This window comes from Erinaceus europaeus, chromosome 2, assembly GCF_950295315.1.
Source record: "Erinaceus europaeus chromosome 2, mEriEur2.1, whole genome shotgun sequence".
In the NCBI taxonomy this organism is placed as follows: domain Eukaryota; kingdom Metazoa; phylum Chordata; class Mammalia; order Eulipotyphla; family Erinaceidae; genus Erinaceus; species Erinaceus europaeus.
Genome location: NC_080163.1, coordinates 198,546,638 through 198,569,137, shown reverse-complemented (window position 1 = coordinate 198,569,137; position 22,500 = coordinate 198,546,638). Strand labels below are relative to the sequence as shown.

General features: G+C 49.3%; 1 protein-coding gene and 1 long non-coding RNA gene across 3 annotated transcripts in view; one reads left to right on the top strand and one right to left on the bottom strand.

The window, feature by feature from the left end:
• LOC132536860 (uncharacterized) overlaps positions 1 to 17,951 on the top strand; it is a 21,510-nt gene extending 3,559 nt beyond the window's left edge. Inside the window, exons 1-3 of one of the 2 annotated variants that reach the window (XR_009548408.1) lie at positions 4,840 to 4,903; positions 14,225 to 14,272; positions 16,453 to 17,951. This is a non-coding gene — a long non-coding RNA (uncharacterized LOC132536860). Of the gene's footprint in view, positions 1 to 4,839; positions 4,904 to 14,224; positions 14,273 to 16,452 lie in introns of those variants that run through there. The other variant, XR_009548409.1, reaches the window with a different exon arrangement.
• TIFA (TRAF interacting protein with forkhead associated domain) overlaps positions 1 to 22,500 on the bottom strand; it is a 344,732-nt gene that overhangs the window by 229,678 nt on the left and 92,554 nt on the right. The gene's annotated exons all lie outside the window — the stretch shown is intronic.

Here is a 22,500-nt window from a genome sequence, read left to right as displayed (position 1 = left end):
GAGCCCAGGTATATGCAGGGATGGGGTTTGGGGAGGTGGGCCTTGTCTCTGGAAAGCTCTGAATCCCTGTCAGCAGAAGTGTCTCAGGGGCAGTCCTTACAGGTATCTTTCAATGAGTGTGTGGGCTGGGTGGACTTCCAGATGGCTGCCCAATCACTGAACTGGAGTGGTGACCTTCCTGGGCGTGTCCTAGTAACTGGCCTATCAGAGTTCAGGCGGTGGCCTGAGGGCAGGACTCGGTAGTAGCCCACCAATGAGAGCCCAGATACAGCACTTTGGCTGCTCCATTCTTGGCCTGAAGCAACTGTCTATGGGCTCCTGTTGAAAGAAGACCTGGGGGCTGGGGAGGTAGCTTAATTGTTATGTTAAGAGCTTTCCTGCCTGAGGTGTCAGGGTTTCAGGGTGAATCCCAAGCTCTCCAGCATAAGTCTGAGCTCAGCAGAGCTCTGGTCTCACTCTCAGATATATATGTAATTATTTTGTGTACATATATATAATTTTACCAGAGCCTTACTCCACCCAGTATCATGGTGTTGCAGGAACCTCAGAGGTTCAGGTATGAGAATCTCTTTGCATCACCATTCTGCTATCTCCCCCAGTTCATCTCACTCTCTTTGTATCTTCCTATATCTCTAGCTTTCATCACTAGACATAACAGTAAAATATGATAAAATAGTAGTAAGAAAGGAGAGCTAGTTGGAAGTGACTGCCTTGTAGCTATTGTTTTTTTTTTCAACCTCTCATTACTAAAAATATTTTAAAAAGTAAAGTAAAATAAAAATAATTTAAAAAGAAGTCCTGGGCTGAGAGTCAGTTTAGTACTCTCTGTATCTCTCTGTATCACAGTTCTCTCTGTATCTGTCTCACTCATTTATCTATCTATCTGTCAGTCCATCTATCATCTCAATAGCTGAATGTAATAATACAATAAAATACAAGTATTAAAAATAAGACCTTGTGGTCCAGGAGGTGGTGTAGTGGATAACCACAGGGGAACCCAACATGTGATACTGAGTTCAGTCCACGGCAGCACATGTACTGGAGTGATGTCTGGCTCTGTCTCTCTCTCTCTCCACCTATCTTTCTCATTAATAAATAAATAAAGTCTTTCAAAAGAAAGAAAAGAAAAGAAAAGCTTGTGTTTAAGAGCTATCTTAGGAGTTCTGCCAAAGAGTTTTGTCTTTGGTCGCAAGAACTCAGTTTCAATCCTCGGCACCACCATTAGCTTTAGCTTGGCAGTGTTCTGATGTTTCTCTGTGTTTTTCTCACTGGATCTGTGTCAGGAAAAGCAAGTGAAGATGATATTCAGAGAAATATGGGAGCCCTTTGGTTGGCTCTATCTCCTGTAAGGTGCATTCTGCTCCGTGTCCACAAGGCGGCAACATCACAGAGCAGGGCCCCTGCTAGGTAGGCAAGCTTTGCTCCCACTGGACCGCCCCCTTGGTCTGGACTAATTGTTCATTTGGGGAGGGTGTTTGCAGGCTGTTCACAGGATCTGTTCTTGGAAGTTAGAGAGTCAGGAGACAGTGTTTACTGGGCAGAGCACCAGGCTTGTGTGGCTGGGGCACCAGATTCCTTGGCCTGGCAGGGTGACCACAGAGACAGAAGGGTCCTGGAGCTCTGCCTTTGCTCCCCCGTCTCTATGCCAGGGGTCAGTCTCTTTCTGTCCCCTGCACTGCTCAAACCCTGTTCCTGAAAATAAGTGATTTGAGCACCTGTGCTGGGGTGCTGGGCAGTGAGGAACCCGCTGGGGTTCCCAGACTTCCATGCGCCAAGAACCAGGGTTGGAGCCTAGTTCCCATCTGCACAGGGAGGAGAGGTGAGGCAGGTCAGCGGGGCTCAGTCTTTCCCTCTACCTATCTCGCTCACCCTCCCCTCTCAGTTTCTCAGCGGACTTAAACAGGAGGGGTGGGGTAGCAAAAGCCACCTGCAACCCTGCATTCATAGTGCTGGCACAGAGTCTCAGCTGTCAGCCTGGCGGTATCCAAGGTAGAAGAGGGGCGTGGGGAAGTAGCAAAATGCTAATGCAAAGACACTCTAACGCCTGAGGATCTGAAATCTCAGGTTCGATGCACCACACCGCCAGAAGCCAGAGCTGATCAGTACTCTCGGAAAAAAAAAAGAAAAGAATAGCAATTGGGAACGAAAAAAGTACGGACAAGAAGAAAGCTAAGAAAGAAAGAGAGAAAGAAAGAGATATTCGGGGGAAAGCACTTACGCAGGAACCCTCGCTGGTGGTGCTAGTGATTGAAATGGTAGAATAGAGACCAAGGCGGTGCTGCCGTCGGGCCAGCAGCCAGACACTGCATCCAAGTTTCCAGGGATCTGGGGAGGAGCTTCTTGTCTTTTTCCATGCTGCACAGCAATTCACACGTCTCTCAGGGGGAAACAGATGCCTGTGTTTAGCCAGGGATTCAAGCCTAGGGTTCAGCCAGTTAGGCATAGGAGGGGCGGGATTCAAACTGAGTCTCTCAGGTGTAAGAATCCCTGGCCTGCATTGAGCCCTCTGGCAGACTGCTCCTTTCTCTGCCTGGATCAATGATCTGTGGGCTCTGCTGAATGACGACCTTGGGGCCTGGGGACATAGCATAGTGGTTATGCCAAAGGCTCTCTGCTTGGTGTTCCAAGGCTTCCGGTTCAGCCCCCAGCTCTGTAGCATCAGGCTGAGCTGAGCAGTGCCTGGTCTCCCTCTCTGGTTCTTTTTTGTTTTTCTTACCAGACCGCAGCTTAACCCGGCATCATGCTGCTGAGGGAAACTGGCAGCTTCAAGTATGAGTCTCTGTGTCACCATTATGATAATTCCCTGCCCATGCCACTCTCTCTGCATCTTTCTCATGGATCTCTAGGTCTGGTTCTTAAAGATAACAATAAAATAAAATGGGATGAAGTCGTAAATAAGAAGAAAGATCTGGAGCAGAAGTGACTCCCGGCAGTTACTTATCATCATTCTCTCTTTAAATCTGTCTCTAATTACTAAGCTTATGAAAAAAGTACGGTATAATAAAATATTTGTACAATAACGACAATAATACTACAACAATAAAACAACAAGGGCAACAGAGAGGAAATAAATAAAATAAATAAATATTTTAAAAAACACACACACCAAAAAAATTAATAAAATATTTTTTAAAAAAAGGAACCTTGTGCTGGGAGACAGCTTAGTAGCTCGCATCCTTCTCTCTCTCCACATCCTCTCTCAATACCTAAATATAATATGATAAAATGCAAATATTTACAAGAAGCTGACTTTGGGCTTAGGAGCTATCTTAAGATTTCTGGCAAAGGCATTCATGCCTGTGGCTTCAAGAGCCCAGTTTCAGTCGCCAGCACCACCATGAGCATAAGCTTGAGCTGTTGTGGTCTTTCTCTGTGTTGTTCTCACTGGATGTGTGTGAGGAAAAGACAATACAGACAATATTCAGAGAAATAAAGTTTGGCTCTAGTCTCCCTTCAGGTGCATTCTACTGCGTGTCCACAAGGCGGCGACATTTCATAGCAGTGCCCATGCTGGGTGCGCCTTGCTCCCACTGGACTGCCTGCCCCCTGGGTGTTGATGTGGGGAGGGTGTCTGCAGCCTGTTCACAGGCTCTGTTCTTGGCAGCTTCCTTGTCAGGAGCTAGAGAGAGGCAGGAGACAGAGCTGACTGGGCAGAGCACCAGCTTTGTGTGGCTGAGGAGCCTGGTTCTCTGGCCTGACAGTGGTGGGGGAAAAAAAAAAACCTCTCATGCCTGAGGCTCTGAAGTCCCAGGCTCAATGCTTGCATCACCAAAACCAGAGCTGGTCAGTGATCCAATTTAAAAGACAAAAATTATGAGAAAGAAAAAAGAAGCAAATAAGAAAAAGGAAGAGAAAAGAAAAAGATATAAGAAACAAAGAAATAATGAAAGGGATAGAAAATGGGGAGAAAGCACAGATGCAGGGTCCCACCAAGTGGAGCTGGGATGGGACTGGTAGAATGAAGGACGAGGCTGGTGCTTGTCGCTGCGCCAGCAGTCGGGAGGTGCCTCCAAGCTGTATAACTGTGTACAGGGCCTGGGTCGGCTGAGGTCACACACGCAAGAATCCTTCAAGGGGCTTTATCCCTTCCTAGCTGTGCACCCAGGAAGGCTCTGAGCTGGCCGCCTCCGGGGGACAGCAGGCTGCTCAGTGCACAGGCCTTGGATGGTGATGTCTGAGTTCTCCTGCCCTTTGTCTGAGCCAGAAATGCTCTGAATCTCTCTCTGTCTCTGTCTCTCTCCCCTAGTTGCTGTGTGATAGGTAATAGATAACATCGTGAAAAAGTTGCATTCTAAATTGATGCCATTTTGGAAAAAAAAAGATCAGAGATAGAGATAGAAACCCAGTTGGCTTGGGGATTGCTGAGTGCTAGGAAAATGGGAAATCCACCCACGGGAGCAGAGTTTTGCCCACTTCAAAGGGGGATGAGAGTCAAGGTCTCCTGTGTCCGGGCATCTGGTGAGTTTGCATTTTCCATCCAGTACAGGAATTCACTTTTCTACAGGGGGAAACAGGTTGTGTATTTCGCTGAGCTAATAAAGAGGAGATCACAGCAGTTAGGCCTGGGAAGGGCAGGGGATCAAACTGGGGCTCTAGGTGTGAGAAGCCCTGTCCTGCACTGAGCCCTCTGGCAGGCTGCCCCATTCTTGGCCTCAATCAACAATCAGTGGGCTCATGTTGAAAGCAAGACTATGGGGGCTGGGTTAATAGCCTAATGGGTATGTCAAAGGCTTTCATGTTTGATGTTCCAAGGTTTCAGGTTCAATCCCCAGCTCAGCTCTCCAGCTTGAGTCTGAGCTGAACAGTGTTCTGGTCTCACTCTGATTTCTTTTCTTTCTTTTTTTTTTTGTACGGAGCATTGCTCAGCCCCTGGGTGATGCTGTTGGGGGAACCTCAGCTTCAGGTAAGAGAGTTTCTTCCCCTCACCATTATCAGATCTTTTCCTGCCCATCTCACGCTTTCTGTATCTTTATCATACTTATTATGTTATTTTCTCTAGCTCTCATTACTAAATATAACAATAAAATAAAGTAGTAAGTAATAAAGGAGAGCTTGGGCAAAACTGACTGCCTAGGAGTTATCAACATGCTTTCTTTCAACCTCTCTCTCTCACTATTAACATGATTAAGAAAGCAAAGTAAAAAAAACAAATTAAGAAAAGAAGGCATTGGGCTGACACAGCTTAGTAGTTCACATCAGTGTGTGTGTGTGTGTGTGTGTGTGTGTGTGTGTTCCTCTGTCTCTCAATAGCTAGGTACAATTATACAATAAAATGCAAATATTTAAAAATGGGAAGACCTTGGGCTCAGGAGCTATCTTAGGAATTCTGCCAAAGACATTCATGCCTGTGGCTTCAAGATCCCACTTTCCATCCCTGGCACCATCGTAAGCTTGAGCTGAGGGGTGTTGTGTGGTTTCTCTGTGTGTTTTTCTTACTGGGTCTGTATCAGGAAAAGACAATGAAGACAATATTCAGAGAAATACGGGAGCCCTTTGCATGGCTCTTGTCTCCCTTGAGGTGCATTCGACTCCGTGTCCACAAGGCGGCAACATTTTCCAGCAGTGTGCCTGCTGGCCACACCTTGCTCCCACTGGACTGCCCCCTTGGTTGTTCATGTGGGCAAGGTGTTTGCAAAATACAGATATATATGTATTTTGTCTCCAGGGTTATCACTAGGGCTCAGTGCCTGCACTATGAATCCACTGCTCTTAGAGGCTATTTTTTCCCTTTTGTTGACTTCATTGTATAATGTTATTGTTATTATTGTTATTGTTGTTGTTGGATAGGACAGAGAGAAATGGAGAGAGGAAGGGGAGACAGAGAGGGGAAGAGAAAGACAGACACCTGAAGACCTGCTTCACTGCTGGTGAGAACCCTGCAGGTGGGGGCCAGTTTTATTTTATTATTTTATTGTTACCCTGTTTTATTTTATTTTTATATTAGGGATGAGAGCTAGAGACCCATGAGAAAGATACAGAGGGGGGCTGAGTGGTAGCACAGCGGGTTAAGTGCACATGGTGTGAAGCACAAGGACCAGTATAAAGATCCCAGTTCGAGCCCCCGGCTCCCACCTGCAGGGGAGTCACTTCACAGGTGGTGAAGCAGGTCTGCAGGTGTCTATCTTTCTCTCCCCCTCTGTCTTCCCCTCCTCTTTCCATTTCTCTCTGTCCTATACAACAACAACATCAATAACAATAACAACAATAATAGCTACAACAACAATAAAAAACAACAAGGGCAACAAAAGGGAAAATGAATAAATAAGATTTAAATTTTTAAAAATAAAGTAAAATAAAACAGGATAAAATAGTAAATGAGAAAGAAGAGCTTGGGCAGAAGCAACTGTCTCTTAGTTCTCATCCTTCTCTCTTTAAACCCATCGCTCATTACTAAACTTATCAACAAAGTAAGGTGAAACATGACTAGAAAAGCAGTTCTGGGGTGGGCCACAGCTTAGTAGCCAAGCTCTTTCTCTCTCTGTCTCTGTGTCTCAATAGCTACATATAATAGTACAATAAAATGCAAATATTTAAAGGAAGATGTCAGGCTTAAGAGCTCTGTTAGGAGTTCTGCCAAAGACAGAATTTCATGCCTATGGCTTTAAGAACCCAGTTCCAATCCCCACCACCATCTTGAGCTTGAGGTGAGCAGTGCGGTGGTGTTTCTCTGTGTGTTTTTCTCACTGGATGTGTGTGAGGAAAAGACAATACAGACAATATTCAGAGAAATAAGGGAGCCTTTTGCAGGGCTCTAGTCTCCCTTCAGGTGCATTCTACTGGGTGTCCACAAGGCGGCGACATTTCTCAGCAGGGGCCCTGCTGGGTGCGCCTGGCTCCCACTGGACGGCCCCCTTGGGTGTTCATGTGGGGAGGGTGTTTGCAGCCTGTCCACAGGATCTGTTCTTGGCAGTTTCCTTGCCAGGAGCTAGAGAGAGGCAGGAGATAGTGTTGACTGGGCAGAGCACCAGGCTTGCGAGGCTGAGGTGCCAGGTTCCCTGGCCTGGCAGGCTGGCTGGCCACAGAGACACATGGGCCCTGCAGCTCTGCCTTTGTTCCCCGTCTCTGTCCCTGGGGTCAGTCCCTTTGTGTCTCCTGCACTATTCAAAGCCCCTTCCAGGTAAAAGGCGACTGGAGATCCTCTGCTGGGTGCTGGGCAGTGACCAGCCCTATGGAGTCCCAGACTTGCACAAGGACCAGGCTGGGAGCCCCGTCCCATCTGCAGGGAGACGAGAGGTGAAGCGGGTGTGCGGGGGCATCTTTTTCTCTCTCCCTATCTCCCTCCTGTTCTTTATAATTTCAGGTACTTTAAAATCAAAGTGAAAGAACAAATGGAAGAGGCTGGGGGTGTCGCCATTGGCACCCTGGATTCCTAGTGCGGGCACAGGGCCTCAGCAAGAAACCTAGTGGTCTCAAAACTGGGAAATGGGGTGAGGGGAGATTCCACAGGGTGGTGCAGGGACACTCTCATGCCTGAGGCTCTGAAGTCCCAGATTCAAAGCCCCACACCACCATAAGACAGCTGATCAATGCTCTGATTTTAAAAAAAAAAGGAGAGAGAGAGAGACAAAAAACAAGAAAGAAAGATATTGAAAGAAACGCAAATAAGCAGAATGAGAAAAAACCACATACAAAAATCTGTTTGAAAAGGAAGGAAGGAACAGAAACGGGAGAGAGCACACATGCAGGATCCCTCACAGGAGGTGCTGGGGATTGAACTGGTGGAATAAAGGACAAGGCTGGTGCTTGTCACTGGGCAGCAAGCAGGAAGGGCAGCCAAGTTGCATAGCTGTGCTCAGGGCCTGGGGTCAGGGTGGAGGCCACACAAGCAGGGACCCTTCAATGGGATTTATTCCTTTCCTGTTGTTGACCCAGGAAGGCTCTGAGCTGGCCCCTCATGTACACAAAGGTCTCTGGAGTCCCAGGAGGTGGGTCAGCGCACAGGGCCTTGGAGGGTGAGGTCTGCGTTCCTCTGACTTTTGTCTGAGCAAGAAATGTTCTGAATCTCTCCCTCTCTTTCTTTCCTAATTGGTATGTGATACATAATACATAACATCCTGAAAATGTTGCATTCTAAATTGATGCTATGTTTTTAAAAAAAATCAGAGAGAGAGAGAGAGAGAGAGAGGTAAATCAAAGTGGGTTGGGGATTGCTCAGTGCTAGGAAAATAGAAAACCCACCCAGCAGGAGCAGAGTTTTGCCAGTGCAAGGGGGGTGTGAGTCCAGGTCTCCTCTGTGTCCAGGGATCTGGGGAGCTCACATTTCCCAGGCTGCACAGGAAGTCACTGTTTCCTACACGGGAAACAGTTTTCTATGTTTACGCAAGTCAGTCAAGAATAGGGTTCACAGCATTTAAGCCTCGGAAGGGCAGGTAATGAACTGGGGCTCTCGGGTGTGAGAATCCCTGTCCTTCCTGCACTGATCCCTCTGCCAGGCTGCTCCATTCTTGGCCTGAATCAACACTCTGTGGGCTCATGTTGAAGGAAGGCCTTGGTGTCTAGGTAGATATCATAATGGTTATGTCACAGGCTTTCTGCTTGATGTTCTTTTTTTAATTGTTGTAGTTATTGTTATTTTTGATGTCATTGTGGTTGGTTAGGACAGAGAGAAATGGAGAGAAGAGGGGAAGACATAGAGAGGGGGAGAAAAAGGCAGACACCTGCAGACCTGCTTCACTGCCTGTGAAGCAACTCCCCTGCAGGTGGAGATCCGGGACTCGAACCGGGATTCTTATATTATATCAGTCTTTGTGCTTTGCGCCACGTGTGGTTAACCCACTGCACTACCGCCGAACTCCCCAATGTTCTTTTTTTAATATTTATTTATTTATTCCTTTTTGTTGCCCTTGTTTTTTGTTATAGTTATTATAGTTGTTATTGTTATTGATATCATCGCTGTTGGATAGGACAGAGAGAAATGGAGAGAGGAGGCAAAGACAGAGAAAGACAGACACCTGCAGACCTGCTTCACCGCTTGTGAAGCGACTCCCCTGCAGGTGGGGAGCCAGGGGCTTGAACCAGGATCCTTAGGTCGGTCCTTGTGCTTTGCACCATATGCACTTAACCCACTGCACTACCGCCTGACTCCATATGCTTGATGTTCTAAGGGTTCAGGTTCACTCCCTAGCTCCCCAGCTCCCCAGCTTCCCAACATAATCTGAGCTAGCAGTGCTGTGGTTTCACTCCCTTTTTTTTTTTTTTAGATTTTATTTATTATTAATGAGGAAGGAGAAGAGAGAGAAAGAACCAGACATCACTGGCACATGTTCTATTGGGAATCAAACTTTGGACCTTAAGCTTAAGAGTCCAGTGTTTTATCCATTGTGCCTCCTCTCTGACCCACCCAACCCCCCCTTTTTTTTTTTACCAGAGCCTGGCTCCACGCAGCATCCTGCTGTTGAGGGAACCTCAGAGCTTCTGGTATGAGAGTCTCTTTCCATCCTTACTATGATTCCTGCCCCCGCCCATGTCAGTCTGTGTATCTTCCTCATGGGTCTCTACCTCTCATTCCTAGAGATAACAAAATAAAATAGGTGAAAATAGTAGATAAGAAAGAAGACATTGGAGGGGCCCGGCACACCTGGTTAAACACCCACACATTACAGGGCGTAAGGACCCAGGTTCAAGCCCCTGGTCCCCACCTGTAAGGGGAAAGCTTCACAAGTCACGAAGCAGAGCTGCAGGTGTCTCTCTGTCTCTTTCCCTCCCTCTCCTCCCTCTCAATTTCTCTCTGTCTCTATGGAATAATAAAAATAGCTAAAGAAAAATAAAAAACTGAAAAAGACACTGGGCATAGTTGACTGCCTGATACTATCATCTTTCTTTAAAACTATCATTACTAAAACTATTAACAACCAAAAGTAAAATAAAAGTCATTAAAATGGAAGACCTTGGGCTGTGAGATAGCTCAGTAGCAATCATGATTCTCTCTCTTTCTGTCTCTCAATAGCTACATATAATAATAGCATGGAATGAAAATATTTAAAATAACTAGACCTTGTGCTTAGGAATTATCTTAGAAGTTCTGCCAAAGATTTTCATATCTGTGGCCTCAAGAATCCAATATCAGTCCCTGGCACCATCCTGAGCTTGAGCTGGGCAGTGCTGTGGTGTTTCTCTGTGTGTTTTTCTCACTGGATGTGTGTGAGGAAAAGACAATCAAGACGATATTCAGAGAAATACGGGAGCCCTTTGCTGGGCTCTAGTCTCCTTTCAGGTGCATTCTACTCCGTGTCCACAAGGCGGCGACATATCTCAGCAGTGCCCCTGCGGCCGCGCCTGGCTCCCACTGGACTGCCCTTGGGTGTTCATGTGGGGAGGGTGTTTGCAGTCTGTTCACAGGGTCTGTTCTTGGCAGCTTTCTTTCCAGAAACTTGAGAGAGGCAGGAGAGAGCTGACTGGGCAGAGCACCAGGCTTACGAGGCTGAGGCAATAGACTCTCAGGCCTGACGTGGTGCAAAAACACTCTCATGCCTGAGCCCCTGAAGTTCCTGGTTCAAAGCTTGCACCACCATAACCAGAACTGGTCATTACTCTGATTTAAAAAAAACTAAAATTAAGAGAAAGAAAAAAGAAGCAAATAAGAAAAAGAAAGAAAGAAATTCTTCTGAGAAAAAGAGATAAGAAACAAACACAGAATGAAAGGAATAGAAAATGGGGAGAGAGCACACATGCAGGATCCCTCACAGGTGGTGCTGGGGATTGAACTGGTGGAATGAAGGGCAGCGCTGGTGCTTGTCACTGGGCAGCAAGCAGGAAGGGCAGCCAAGTTGCATAGCTGTGCTCAGGGCCTGGGGTCAGGGTGGAGGCCACACAAGCAGGGACCCTTCAAGGGGATTTATTCCTTTCCTGTTGTTGACCCAGGAAGGCTCTGAGCTGGCCCCTCATGTACACAAAGGTCTCTGGAGTCCCAGGAGGTGGGTCAGTGCACAGGGCTTTGGATGGTGATGTCTGGGTTCGTCTGCCCTTTGTCTGAACAAGAAATGCTCTAAATCACTCTCCCTCCCTCTTTCCTAATTGGTGTGCGATAGGTAATACGTAACATCTTGAAAACGTTTCATTCTAAATTGATGCCATCAAAAAAAAAAGATCAGAGAGAGAGATGGAAATCCCATTGGTTTGGGGATGTTCAGTTCCAGGAACATGGAAAACCCACCCAGCAGAGCAGAGTTTTGCCCACTGCTGGGGGATGAGAGTCAAGGTCTCCTCTGTGTCCAGGGATCTGGAGAGTTTGCATTTCCCAGGCTGCACAGGAATTCACATTTTTTTCTATGAGGGGAAACAGGTTTGCTATTAGGCAAGGCAGTCAAGAGAAGGGTTCAAAGCAGTTGTGTAAGGGCAGGACAGGGAATGGAGCTGGGGCTCTGAGGTGTGAGAATCCCTGACCTGCATTGAGCTCTCTGGCAGGCTGCTCCTTTCTGGGATCAGGATTCTGAATCAAGAATCTGGGATCATGTTTAAAAATACATTGTGAGCTAGTTGATAGCATAATGGTTATGTTAAAGGCTCTATGCTTGGTGTTCCAAGGCTTCAGGTTCAATCCCCAGATCTCCAGCATAAATCTGAGCCGAGTAGTGCTATGGTTTCAATCTGGGATTTATTTTTACCAGAGCCTGACTCCACCCTGGACCCTGGTGTTGAGGGAACCTCAGAGATTCAGGTATGAGAGGAGTCTCTTTGCATCACCATTATGACACCTACCCCTGTCCATGTCAGTGTGTCTGCATCTTTCTCATGGGTCTCTAGATCTCACTTCTAAAGGTAACAATAAATGAAATATAATGAAATAGTAAATTAGAAAGGAGAGTAGGAGAGTTTGGCAGAAGTGACCACCTCATAGTTATCATCTTTCTCTCTTTAAACCTATTTTTCATTCATTTAAATTATTAATAAAGAAAAGTAAAGTAAAAATATTAAAAAATAACAAGTCCTTGTTATGGAGGATAACGTTAGCTAGCACCGCCATATTCTCTCTCTCTTTCTCTCTCTCTTGCAATAACTAAATGTAATAACAGCATAAAATGAAAATTATTAAAATAAGTAAACTTTGGGCTTAGCGGCTATATTGGGAACTCAGCCAAAGACTTTCATGCCTGTGGCTTCAAGAACCCAATTTCAATCCCTGGCTCCATCCTGAGCTAGAACTGAGTGGTGTGGTGGTGTTTCTCTGTGTGTTTTTCTTATTGGAGGTGTGTGACAATGAAGAAAATATTCAGAGAAATACAGGAGCTCTTTCCTGGGCTCTGGTCTCCCTTGAGGTGCATTTCCCTCTGTGTCCACAAGGCGGCGACATTTCTCAGCAGTGCTCCTGCTTGGCTGGCCTGGCTCCCACTGGAGGGTCCCCTTGGGTGTTCATGGCGAGGAGTTTGCAGTCTGTTCACAGGCTCTGTTCTTGGCAGCTTCCTTGCCAGGAGCAGAGAGAGGCAGGAGACAAGTTGACTGGTTAGAGCACCAGGCTTGCGTGGTTGAGGCACCAGGCTCTCTCAGAGAGAAAGAACAAATAGGAGGGTGTTGGGGAGGGGGTGGGGAAGCTGCGGGCCACTCTGCTTCCTAGTGCTGGCACAGAGCCTCAGCAACCCACCTAGTGGCAGCCAAACTAGAAAAGGGACCAGGGGCAGACACCAGAATGGGGATGCAAAGACACTCTCAGGCCTGAGGCTCTGGAGTCCCAGGTTTAATCCCCAGCACCAGCATAAGCCAGAGCTGATCAGTGCTCTGGTAAAAATATATATATATGGAAGAAAAATAAAAGAAAGAATGGAAAGGGGAATAAAGTACAATCAGTGATATATTGCACCAAAGGAGAAGACAGCAGGGTGGGGTTCAGGATTCAGGTCCTGGAAAATAATGACAGAGGACCTAGAAGGGGTTGTTATATAGAAAACTGAGGGTGGGAGTAGATAGCATAATGGTTATGCAAACAGGCTCTGAGGGTCAGAAGCCCTAGGTTCAATGCCCCATACCACCATAAACCAGAGCTGATTGGTGCTCTGGTAAATAATAACAATAATAATATAAAATGTTTAAAAAAGAAAACTGAGAAATACTGTATTTTGCTGTCAACTCTAAGCCATTAATGCCCCAATAAAGAAATAGAATAATATTTGACAAAAAAGACAATAAAAGGGCGATGGATAATAATAATAAAAAAGTACAAACCAGAAGAGATGAAAGGAATAGGAAAAAGGGAGGGGCAAAGCACATCTGCAGGAACCCTCACAGGTGGTGCTGGGAGTGAACTGGTAGAATGAAGGACAAGGCTGGTGCTTGTCACTGGGCCAGCAAGCAGAAACTGCATCAAAGTTTCCAAGCTGTGCACAGGGCCTGGGGTCAGGGTGGAGGTCACCCCAGCAGGAATCCTTCAAGTAGATTCATTCCCTTGGGGCTGTTGACCCAGGAAGGCTCTGAACTGCCCCCCTCACATTGAGACAAATGTCTCTGGTGTCCCACGAGGTGGGTCAGTGTACAGGGCCTTGGATGGTGAGGTTTGAGTTCCTCTGACATTTGTCTGAGGAAGAAATGCTGTGTGTGTGTGTGTGTGTGTGTGTGTGTGTGTGTGTGTGTGTGTGTGTCTGTCTGTCTCTCTCCCTGTTGTGCTATAGGTAATAACACCTTGAAAATGTTACATCCTAATTTGATGCCATTTTGAAAGAAATTCAGAGAGAGAGGGAGAGATGGAAATCACATTGGCTGGGAGATTGCCAACTTCTAGGAAAAGGCAAAGTCCCCTGAGCGGGGGCGGGGGGAGGGGGCAGAGTTGTTCCCACGACAAGGGCTGGAGGGTGGGAGTGAGTCTCCTCTTTGGCCAGGCATGCGGAGAGCTTGCATTTGCCGTGCTGCACAGGAAGTCGCTCTTTTCTACAGCGGGAAACAGGTTTGTGTATTTAGCCAAGTCAGTCAGGACAGGGAGTCACAGCAGTTAGACCTGGGAAGGGCCAGGAACTGGGGTCTCAGGTGTCAGCATCACTGCCCTGCATGGAGCCATGTGGCAGGCTGCTCCCTTCTGGGCCTGAACCAACAGTCTGTGGGCTCCTGCTGAAAGAAGCCCTTGGGGGCCAGGCAGAGAGCTTGCTGGTTAAGTGAAAAGCTTTCAGGCCTGAGATTTCAAGGCTTCAGGCTGAATTCCCTTGCTCTCCAGCATAAGTCTGAGCTGACAGTGCTCTGCTCTCACTTTGAGTTATTTATTTATTTATTTATCTTATTCATTCTTTTTTTTTTTTTTTACCAGAGCCCTGCTCAGCCCTGCATCGGTGAGCCAGGACCCAGAGAACTCCAGGTATGAGAGTCTCTTTGCATCAGCCTTATGATTTCAACCCTGCCCATCTCACTCTCTGTATCTCTAGCTGTCATTACTAAACATCAGAAGAAAATAAAATATAAAAAATAAATAAAAAGGAGAGCTTGGGTGAAAGTGACTGCCTACTAATAGTTGTCTTTCTCTCTTTAAACCCATCTCATTACTCAAAATAGTAACAAAGTAAAGTCAAAATATTTTAAAAGAAATTCTTTGGCTGTGAGACAGCTTCTATTTCTCTGTTTCCTCACTCTCTCTCTCTCACTTTCTATCACTCCATAGCTAAATATAATAATACAGGAAATTACAAATATTAAAAATAAAAAGACCTTTTGTTTATGAGCTATCTTAAAGAGTTCTGCCAAGGACTTTCATATCTGTGGCTTCAAGAATCCAGCTTCAGTCCCTGGAGCCCCCTTTAGCTTGAGCTGACAGTGTTCTGGTGTTTCTCTGTGTTTCTCTCCCTGGATCTGTGTCTGGAAAAGAAAATGAAGAGAATATTTGGAGAAATAATGAGGGCCCTTTGGTTGGCTTTAGTCTCCCATAGAGTGCATTCTGGTCTGTGTCCACAAGGCGGCGACATGACACAGCAGGGCCCCTGCTGGGCCGGCCCGTTGGTCTGGAGCTTTGCGCAGGGTGCTTGCAGTCTGCTCACAGGATTTGTTCTTGAGAGCTTCCTTCCCAGGAGCTAGAGAGAGGCAGGAGACAGGGCTCAGTGGGCAGAGCACCAGGCTTACGAGGCTGGTTCCCTAGAGAGTCCTGGAGCTCTGCCTTTGCTCCCCCTGTGTCTGTGCCATGGGTCAGTCCCCTTCCATCTGCTGCACTGCTCCAGCCTTACAGGAAAAAAAAAAAAGCGGTAACTCAGTAGGTTAAGTGCACATGGCGCAAAGCGCAAGGACCAGCATAAGGATCCTGGTTTGAGCCCCTGGCTCCCCACCTGCAGGGGGGTCGCGTCACAGTGAAGCAGGTCTGCAGGTGTCTTTCTTCTCTCCCCCTCTCTGTCTTCCTCTCCTCTCTTGATTTCTCTGTCCTATCCAACATCAGTAACAACAATAATAATAACCACAGCAATGATAAAACAACCAGGGCAACAAAAGGGAGAAAAGAATAGCCTCCAGGAGCAGTGGATTTGTAGTGCAGGCACCAAGCGCCAGCAATAACCCTGGAGGCAAAAAAAAAAAAAAAAAATGTTGATTTGAGCAGCTCTGCTGTGCTGCTGGGCTGTGAGGAACCTGCTGGAGTTCCCAGACCTCCGGGCACAAGAACCAGGGATGGAGCCCCGTTCCCAGCCTGCAGTGGGAGGAAAGGTGAGGCAGGTCTGCGGGGGTCTCTCTTTCTCTCCACGTCTCTATCTCACCCCTTCCTATCAATTTCTCAGTGCACTTTAAACTCAGAGGGAAAGAACAAATGGGAGGGTGTTGGGGTGGGGAGCTGCCAGCAACCCTGGCTTCCTAGTGCTGGCACAGAGCCTCAGCAATCCACCTAGTGGCATCCAGACTAGAAAGGGGGCAGGGCTAGGTACCAGAATGGTGATGCAAAGACACTCTCAGGCCTGAGGCTCTGAAATCCCAGGTTCAATGCCCCACACCACCAACAGCGATAATAACAAACCAATTTCTTTATTTTTGCCTCCAGGGTTATCATGAGGGTTCAGTGCCAGCACTGCGAATGCACTGCTCCTGGAGGCTTTTTTTTCTTTCTATTTTATTGGATAGGACAGAGAAATGGAGAGAGGAAAGGGGATATAGAGAAGGAGAGAGACAACTTCACACCTGCTTCACTGCTCATGAGGTGTCCCCCCTGCGGGTGGGGAGTGGCGGCTGAAACCCTGGCCCTCGCGTGGTCCTTGTGCACAGCACTGCCCATGCTGAACCGGGGCACCACTGTCTGGCCCCATGAATGAATGTCTTTTTATTTTAACTCCCATTCTGGGATAGATAAAAAGATGGCCTCTGAGCAGTTGCCTGGGACGCTGGGGACATTGAGAACATGCCGTGCTGGTTGGTGGGGACAGTCCAGTGACCCCCCTCCCCCCCCCCCCCCCCCGCAGGGACCTGGAGCTGACACACTCCGACTCCCGCCCCAGGCACAGACCTCCAGGGCTTTCCAGCTCCCCCGCTGCCTCAGGCTCATCACCACGATCGCCTGGGCTCCCCCACCAGGTGACTTTTATTTCAGATGGAAAGAGAGACGGAGGGAAGAACTCGCAGCTCTGAAGCTTCCTCCTTCAGAGGCCGTGTCTTGCCGTCACCCAGCGGGCATCTCACCTCCTCACAGGTCAGAAACCAGTTCTGTGCCCACCATGCCCTGGAGTTCTGTTTGATTTCCTTGTCTGAAATAGTCTCTTGTTTTGTCAAGTCGGCATTCAAATCTTCAATAATCTTGACAGGTAGGATGTAGGCGAGTAGGCAGATAGGTATGTGATGCTTACATACACAGATGTAGGGAATTCTTAAAAAGAAAAAAAAATATATATATATTTGTAATGAGAGGGAAGTAAGGAGGGAGCAGGTGAGAGAGAGCATGTGCGTCACTCTGGACCATGTGGTGCCTGGCGTGGAACTCGCCTGCTAGAGGGCCCGGCACTGTAGCCGCTGTGCCACCTCCTGAGCCCCGTGGCCGTGAGGCGTCCGAGCGCACGGTTTGCACGGACATTGTGCAGCTCTCAGCTGGGCCTCACGGGGGAGTGATTAAGGTTTGCAAAGACCTTCAAACGAGTGCGCTGGATAGATTTCACCTGGGGGAGAAGCCCTGCTGACCAGAGGGGAAGGAGGAGAAAACACCTAGGAGACGCCGGGACGGGACAGACAGACAGAAGACGGTGGAGGAAGAGGGGACCGGCATCTCCGCTTAGGACAACACAGTACGTGCTGTTTCCTGCATCTGTGAAATCTTTTGTAGAAAAACAGAGATGGTGAAGCTGCCATGGGGGAGGAGTGGGGGGGCTGTCAGCAGTCTCACAACGGCCTGGGCTTTCCACAGGGCAACCTTGGGCTCAGCGAGTCTGGAATCTTTTGCCATCACCCAGAAAACTCTGGGTCCCTGGGACACTTGACTGCAGTTTGCTCTTGGCCCATCATATGCTCCTGAATCCTTAAACCTTTCTCCTCAGAAAAGCTCTAAGATCTGTCTCTCGGCTGCACTCAAGACCCAGGCGCCAGCTGCCGTGCCGGGTAGTCAGAGAGCCGGTGCCGATCCCACAGGGCCCGGGACACAGGTCGAGCTTTATCCCGGGACCTGCTTTCTGCCCTGTTCCAGCCTGTCCTTCCACCTCTGGGGCTGAAAACTAAAATCATTAATCACTGTGGTTGTGTTCACGGCAGACTTTTTGTCCGAGAACTCAGGGAACAGCAGAGCTAGGATTTTCCTCACTTTTATTTTATCTCTGCTTCCTGGTGTGTCACTCAGCCCGTCCCCTCCTGCCACTCTCAGCAGTCTGGATGGCAGAGGAGGCTGGAGTCCAGCAGCAGAGGACAGAGGACGCCCTGCAGACTCCTGCAGTTTGTACTGGAAAGACAAAAACTCACCTCAGGGAATCAGACCTGGAGAGGTTTCATGGTTTGTGAGTTTCTCCTGTGGTTTAAGCAACAGGTTTCTAGGGGGCTCCCTCCTCCCAACCCCCTCCCCATCTTTATTTAATGAGAGTTAATGAAAATAAAACGCATCAATAAAAATAAACTGCTTCATGTTGTCAATGCAATTTCTACAGCAGCTAGAACCGGAGACCTGGGACTTACAAGGTAAGTCGCCCCCACAGGGCTCCTGAGCCAGCCGCCACCTTCCGAGGCCATTTGAGTCTCCTCCAGGCTGCTGGGAATAAGGCTCAAGCAAGTGTGAAAAAGTTTCTGGGGGTGTCCCGATCCTGAGACCTGGGACGTGAGAGGCGAGAGCTCTCTCAGTGTTCCTATGGGGCCTCCCTCCCACCCTCCTCAGACTTTTGCCTACAAGTGTCCTGCAGGACCCAACAAGCAGGAAAAACACTTGTCTCCTGGGGGGATCCGATCCCGGGACCTGGGACGTGAGAGGCAGGAGCGCTGAGCATGTTTCTATTGTCCCTCCCACCCACCCTACGCGGATTTTTGCCTACAAGTCTCCTTCAGGCAGCAAAGCTTGACCAAGTGTGAAAAGCATCTGGGGGTCCTAAGTGTCTAGGGGATCCTGGGGGGGTCCTAAGTGTCTAGGGGATCCTTGGGGGGGCCTATCGGGGAGGCTCTACCTCCTTTCCTACCCTACCTACCTCCTTCCCTACCTACCTACCTACCCCCTTCCCTCCTTCCTCCTACCCCCTTCCCTACCTACCTACCTCCCAGCTCCTACCTCCTACCTCCTACCTCCTACCTCCTACCTCCTACCCCCTTCCCTACCTCCCTACCTCCCTACCTCCCTACCCCCTTCCCTACCTACCTACCTCCCTACCTTCCTACCTCCCAGCTCCTACCTCCTACCCCCTTCCCTCCCTCCCTCCCTCCCTCCCTCCTTCCCAGCTCCTGGCTCCTACCTACCTGCCTCCTTCCCTGCCTCCCCCTGCGGGAGGCAGGGGGAAAAGCACTCGGATCCCGGGGATCCGATCCCGGGACCTGGGGCGTGAGAGGCGAGAGCACTAGCAGTGTTCCTAAACCCCCCGCCCACCACCTTAGGCGGATTTTAACGTACTTAGCTCTCCACCAGGTCTCATCTCTAAAGCTCAAACGTGTGAAAATGCTCAGAGCACCGGCCTGACTGATCCCGGGAGCTGGGGGTGAGGCGAGAGGCGTCTGCGGGGCTCCTCCTGGACTTTTCCCCCAAGTCGCCTCCAGGCTGCGGGGATGCTTCACACACTGGGGTGGCGGGGTTCCTAGGGGGACTGACCCCCAGACCCGGGACATGAGAAATGTGCGAGATCCTGGGACATCCCCCAGCGCCCCCCAAACTGACTGACAACCTCTTCAGGCTGTGACAACCAAGGACTGAACCCACGGCCCGGGGTCCCGGCTCAGCCCCCCACACCCACACAACTCCCAGCTTGCTGCAGGTGAACCCCGATCCAGCAGCCCCTGCTTGGGGAAGGGGCGACAGGGCGAGAGCTGAACAAAGGGGAAACAGGAGCGAGCCCCAACCCCTGCAGGTGTCCGCAGGCCAGGGGCTGGGGAGGCCTGGGGGGGCGGCTTCGGCCGGGTCAGCAGCCTCGGCCGCCCTGGGCTGGGGGACACGGCGCATGTGCCGCCTCCTCCGGGGGCTGGTGGCCGCCCTCAGCCCGTCCCGGCTGCCCGGCCTCACCCCGTCCCCCCTTTGCGTCTGATCGGCCGGCGCAGCACCCGCACCCGCAGACTCCACGGGCTGGGCCGGGGCAGCTGTCGGGGCTCTGGACGAAAGGAAAAGCACAGCACAAAGCACCGTTTGTAAAAAGCTTTATTAGCGAATGAAGCAGAGTCGCTGCAGCCTTGGCGGTGGCTGGCATCAAACTCTGGGCCGCACACACGGAGTCCCTGGCTCTGCCCGCGGTGCCATCTCCCGCCGCAGGTCCTCGGGCCAGGGAGACAGCTCAGCGGGAGAGCGCGGGGCCTGTGCGCCGAGGCCTCCGGGGCCGGCGCCGCTCCCCCGCCCCAGCCCTCCCCCAGGTCCGGCGTCTCCACCCGGGAGCCATTCAGGACGGGGAGGGGGAGAGCTGCACGAGGACTCACCGCGCTTCCGGGTGGGGGGGCTGCGGTGGGCCGGGGTGACCCCTCACTGCTCAAGGCTGTTCCCCCAGCGCGGACGGCACAGTCCTGTGTCCACACTGCGATCCCGCCCTGGACGTGGGACACGCGGCAGCGCCACCATTGCAGCTCGAATACAACATCCGTGCAAGCTCAGACTTGCAGCCCACGCCCACGTACTCGGCGTCTTCACGTCAAGCCACGCCCACCAGGGTCTGGTCCCGCCCACCAGGGTCTGGTCCCCGCCCACCAGGGTCTGGCCCCACCCACTAGGCTCTGGCCCCACCTACCTGGGTCTGGCCCCGCCCATCAGGGTCTGGCCAGTGGGCTGATCCTGGCAGCTCCCAGATGACCCGCAGCAGGGGGAGGGTGTGGACCCCCCCAGGGTAACCACACCTGAGGTGGCCACAGCCCTGCTAATTAGCATGTCCAACTAAAGGAATAAGTCCCCCAAGTTGATACAATTAGGAATCCCTCATATAGAAAGCTAGATGATTTTAGAGATTAAAAGCAGCTCGTAGAGAATAAGATAGTGGAATTTCCCCTTTGCATCCCAAAACCAGAACAGCAAGGTCCTATGGTCAATGATATGTTGTAACTTCCTTTTGTTGTCACTAACTTGCATTCTCTCTGCTTCTGTTAAAAAAAAAAAAAAAAAAAAAAAAAAAAAAAAAAAAAAAAAACGCTTGCTTCCTGACGTCATGTAACACCCTAGCTCCCCGGTGCCACAAATGATTTTTGGAATGTTTGCCTTAAAGATAGCTATAGAAATGTCACGTAGCCCCCACAGAAAACTCCCACACCTAGACCCTTTAAAGGGAGACGAGTTCCAGACCTCGATATCTCAGGGCTACGAGGCTATAGTGGCACACACACCAGCCTGGGATCTCCTAGCTAGGATTTGCCTCTTGTCTTTGTGTAAGTCTGTATACTGGCCTTATTCTCACTCTTTCACACTTAAGAATAAATTCCTGGGGCCGGGTGGTGGTGCCCCTGGTTGAGTGCACATATTACAATGCTCAAGGACCCTGGTCCCCACCTGCAGGGGGAAAGCTTCACGAGTGGTGAAGCAGGGCTGCAGGCATCTCTCTGTCTCTCTCCCCCTCTCTCTCTCCTCCTTCCTTCTCTATTTCTGGCTGTCTCTATCCAATAAGTAAATAAAGATAATTTTTAAAAATGTAAAAAAAAGAACAAATTCCTTATACTTGACATATACGGGAGTCATGGCAGTTTGTGTGGGCTTGAATCAGAAGCGCTCTTTCAGTCCGTCCCCAGGAAAGTGACTTAGGAGACATTCTGCATTGGCTTGGCCATAAGTCCACCCGAGGCAACGGTGGGGCGAACAGTGGGCCCGTTCAGAGTGTTCCCAGTGTGCCACCACCTGGCCCCTCCTTCCAGGATTCCCAGCTAATCCCCCACCCTGCCCCAGAAGCCAGCAGCAGAGGAAGGCACCAGAGCCCCCCTGGAGTGGGGGGGGGACACTGAGGGGCAGCCTGTCCTTCATGGCAGATTCGTTGCTGAAAACTCGAGCAACACAGGGCTAGGATCTTCCTCACTTTTATATCCTCTCTGATTTCTGGTGTGTCACTCAGTCTCATGTCCCCTCCCACCACTCACAGCAGTACAGATGACAGACAAGGCTGGAGTCAAGCTGCAGAGGACAGAGGATGCCCTGCAGACACTTACAGTTCAAGCTTGTAAGGTGAAGACCTGCATCAGGGTATCAGACCTGGAGAGGGTTAAAGGTTTGCAAGTTTCTCCTGCAGTTTAAAACAGGTTTCTAGGGGCCACCCTCTTGCTTCCTCCCTGTCTGAGAAATAAACAGACTGACAAAAGTAAATTACCACATGCTGTCAGTGCAATTCCTACAGGGGCTCAAACCAAACCTAGGACTTGTGAGGAAGTGCATTTCCAAAGGGCTGTTCAGCCACACACACCAGCCACCCGCTCTGCCCCATCTGTATTCATCTCTCCTCATCCACATTTCTAAAACTGGCTCTCACCTCTAAATTAAAAACAAAAAGGCAGTCAATCATGATCTGTGGAATCTACTTGGTGTCTAACTAAAGGAAGATGGTCGTGGAAAATAAATTAATATATTCTAAGTTCCAGATACTCAACAGACCATAGGGAACAAATAAAACAACGGTTTTGAGAGTAATCTGAGCAATTCACGTGTTAAAATCCACTGTGCAAAAAGCCACATTACATGCAATGCTTAGAAACAACCGGGATTGTGGTGTGTTGCTGCCACCTTGTGGCCATTCTGAAGAATGCATCTGAATAGAAAAATTCATAACACCAAATCTTCTTTGGATCATAATATACATACATTTACATGGAACTTCATTTAACAAAGTTCTTTAAGAAATTCACTGTGGAGGGCAGGTGTTGCACCTACTTGGGTGCACATGTTACAGTGCTCAAGGACCCAGGTTCAAGCACTAAGTCCCCACCTGCAGGGGGAAAGCATCAGGAATGGTGAAGCAGTGCTACAGGTCTGTCTGCCTCTCTATCACACTCTCTGCTCTCAGT